This window comes from Aplysia californica, unplaced genomic scaffold, assembly GCF_000002075.1.
Source record: "Aplysia californica isolate F4 #8 unplaced genomic scaffold, AplCal3.0 scaffold00182, whole genome shotgun sequence".
Taxonomy (NCBI): Eukaryota; Metazoa; Mollusca; class Gastropoda; order Aplysiida; family Aplysiidae; genus Aplysia; species Aplysia californica.
Genome location: NW_004797452.1, coordinates 874873 through 878883, shown reverse-complemented (window position 1 = coordinate 878883; position 4011 = coordinate 874873). Strand labels below are relative to the sequence as shown.

At 40.1% G+C, this 4011-nt stretch overlaps 1 protein-coding gene across 1 annotated transcript in view; it reads right to left on the bottom strand.

Annotated features, from left to right (window-relative positions):
* LOC101857337 (small integral membrane protein 8) overlaps positions 1 to 4011 on the bottom strand; it is an 11289-nt gene that overhangs the window by 6468 nt on the left and 810 nt on the right. The window lies entirely within an intron of this gene.

The window sequence follows — 4011 nt, the reverse complement described above, 5'->3', positions numbered from 1 at the left end:
CATAACCATTAGTTTTTTCGTTTCAATTTTTGGCAAGATATTAGTACAACCACTGATTTATCATTCCCTATAATGATTACAGATATTGCTTTATCAGTTTTTAAGAAATTGTTCAAAATAGCTGATACGTCTGTTAGTGAGAACATAATTATGTCCGTAAAGACACAAGATTGACAATACGCCACATCGTTTGGTAATAGAATAAAGAGAAAAGGGATTTTTTTTCTTGATTATTGAACAGGTTTATCAACTCAATATGCCAAAATGATCTATTTTGGGGAGTGAAAAACAACAAGAAAAAGAAAATGAAACGGATTTGGGGTCTCCACGATATGAAATGTAAATAACTTTAAGAGTTAAGCTTTCTTACTTGTCTTTAAGATATTATGCAGAATTTGCACAATACAATGAGTATAAAATTACTAGTACTGCACAGATCCTTTTTTTCAGGACTGCTTTTTAGTTTTAGTAAGAGTTTTACGGCACTTGCAATTCAATAAGGTCATTTAAGTGCCGAAGAATAGAGGTGTTACAATAGAGTAACATACACAAAAAAGGAGGAGGAGAGATAAGTACGATAGTTGTTTGATAGGAAAGAAGGACCTGCGCACCATCCTTAGACAAGAACAATATTAGTATAAAGATAAATTCTGAGCTTGTGTAATGAATTTGTGTAATACCTTATAAACGTATTAGCCCATACTACTCTGTTTATCAATGAACTATTGCGCAAGTGTTTGTTAAGAAAGATTAAAATGATCTGGAAAGGCACTTCAATGCGAAAACACAGTGTAAGTGGTAGCCTGTTATAAGTTACGTGTGGCAAAGTTAAAAGAACATTGTGTGTTCCCCCAGTCTGATGAAAAGTGTGCTTGGCAATATAGGGAGCCTTTTAGGCTGTTCATGGTTCAGTGCTGACAATGGAACGTCTTTGACTGTCACTGTTTGGTACGATGGGTTAGTAGGAAATAAATAGTTATTGAATAGTCTCTGGCGAGTCTGTTCCACTTCAGTTTATGATTATATTGCAGTTGAAAGCATCTTCTTTAAGTTTTCTCACTTTGGCTTTTCTGTGGATACGATTGTTCAGCCTTTGTTTTGTCTCCTCTTCAGTTCAGGTTTGAGAGCAAGTCCTTTTAACTGGAAATTGACCTACAGTAGTGATGTGAATCAACAGCGGGGAATCTCGTAATTTGACCATTAATAAGGATGGAAAGTTTTTTAAAATCTCTTTCTTTGACAGCTGCTGGGCATAATCATCCTCTTTTTTCTGATGTTGTCTTATAGATGGCGGAATTCCATCGACAGTCAAGTAATATGTATTGGTTTTCTGTCCGCGAGAACAGCTTGCCCCTTTCATAGATTCATAGCAGTCCATGAGACCAACAACGAACTCACATTGTAGGTGATGGTCTCCAAGCCTGTAATATTGCTGGAACATTTCTTCGTGTGTTTCATTCGCGATAGTGTGACAGCTTCGACAATATTTCTCATAGCTTTCAAATTCATACACCTGTCTCGAAGCTTGTGAACGCCAAAATGTATTTCAGTTATAGGGCTAAGGAACTCCTCTCCAAAATGTCCTTTGTGGTTAGCTTCTTTATACTTATTGGACTGTAGACCTTTCTGAGCAGTCACTTCCTTGGCAGCACCTTCTACCATGAAATTTTCAGGTCGAGTACAATATCCAACGACAACAATTATTCTCTTCTGGCTTTATCTGTTTTCTACTCACGATGCTATGTGTTTTTTAAAAAGACTACAATGAGCATGCTTCTTCCACAAAGTGACTGTATGTACAATACAGGAGCAATACACACCTTCCACAAGCAGCAAATATGTTCTTCTTGCATGACATAGAAACCAGGTTTGAAAGATGGTCTGCATCTAAATCATCAACATAATCAGAACTTTCTGCAATACCATATCTTTGGGGACTCATGGGCCTAATAAAAAACTTTTACTAGTAGAAAATATTTTTAAAAGTGAATGTTTATAATTATAAGCTTACAAATGAGCTAAAATACCATCACTTTATGGGTGCATGAACATCAAACGTTGAGAAAGCAAGGATGAAATTTACAGTGCAGGTACCAGAACAACACGTGTCTACTTGAACTAATGGTAAGAAGCGTATAAAAGTCCCTCAAAGATGCAGTGAGAAAGAATCAGCAAGACTACTAACATGAAATGAGACACATCCCCCTCATTCACAAGTGAGAAAACAAAACGAAACATCTTCATACCATGGCGTATGCGGTCATATGCCTCGGCATATATTCTCACAAAGTGGCCTAACAAGGCATCTGAGATGCAGTTTCCTGCCCGGGAGCTCTGGGGCTAAATGTTTTTTTACTCACAACTCCGCCATTTTTAAAGCTATCAATACGCCGTTTTGAGAGAACATAGATCTCACTACTTGACATACCATGGTGGTGTTAACTCAAAACCGGTAATTCTGACGATACACCCTTTTGTGAGATGGGCGACGACACACACACACACACACAGAGAGAGAGAGAGAGAGAGAGAGAGAGAGAGAGAGAGAGAGAGAGGCAGAGAGAGAGAGAGAGGGGGGAGAGAGAAGGGGAGAGAAAGAGGGGGAGAGAGAAAGAGAGGTTGAGGAAAAACAGAAAGAAGGGGGGGGGGACTATCGGACGAAAGAGATACGGTCGCTCATGGAACGGGAAAGGGAGGATGAAAGAGAGAAAGAGAGATCAGACATGCAAAGGCAGAGAGAAAGAGTTTGGAAAAAGAAAGGTGACCAGGCTCATGGAAAGAGGTAAAGACAAACAAAAGGAACGGCATAGACTTCAACGAATGCTGCTGATCATGCACCCCTTGCAATCGATAATAATGAGATCAGACAAAAGCAAGTGGCTAATCAAAGACGCGAATGCTATCAAAATAAAAGTGTAATCTCATCCTTGATTGATATTTTCTGGTGTAATCTATGATGATTGAGCGGTTTACACAAAGTTTCACACAGTCTCAGACTTCAGGTTAGACACAACTAATTATAATATGCCTGTTTTTCCATAAGCAGCCTGTCTGCCTGCTGTTCCCACCACAGCCTGAACTCTGAGGAGACACATTATGATCATTCAACAACACTTTAAAAGAGAAAATGTAAGTTTCGTTATTCGTCCAGATTTCTCCGTTCAGTTTTCAAATAAAATGCAGCGATAAGACAGCACATTGTGTAAATCGGCCTCTATCGACAAACAGCGTATGCCAAGACTGCAGCCTATAGTAGCATAGATAACCCTGTTGAAGTTAAGCTAAAAGTGCAGGTATGTACAGTGTATATCTTACTATTCCTCTTAAACATCAAGGCCAGAAGTTTAAGCACTTTGCTAGTCTAGGGCTGGACAAAAGTTTCTTTCGGTGTGGAAAATCCCCACACCAGGTCAACTCCAGCCCGGGGACAGTGTGGGCCACAGACGACAATCTGACTATAAAATTCGATATGATAATTGTTTTTCGTTGACATCGCGGGTTATGTCCCGGGGCTATTCGACGCCAGTGGTAATAGCATCAGTGCAGATAGACCTTGGTTCGTTAATGTCCGCTTCGGTCCGATGTCATGTCTGCCATAGTTCGGCGGGGGTTAAACGCCCACATAAACATTATATAATTTTTTCGTAGGCGGGGGACCTCCGACAGACCGAGAGGGTAAAGAACTTGAATATTCTCCAAACAACCCATTTTCAAGGCCTTCCCACCACTCCCCCTTTCCATACACGGGGTCATATCGCCTCGTCAGATCGAAATCAGATTGTAACCGAAATCGTTAAATGACAGAAGGACATTAGGAATCCCCATATCAGACTAACAACTGGGGGCTCTCGTGGCCTAGAGGTTAAGGTGTTGGCCTCTCATTCAAAGGTCCCGGGTTCGGATCCGGGTAGCAACCGAAAAATTTTCTTCTCTAAAATTGTCTCCTTTCACCTACTTTCCTGCTCTCTAGCAATGTTCTGTTGTCTGCTTTCATTTCCACTTTCTGCCCCC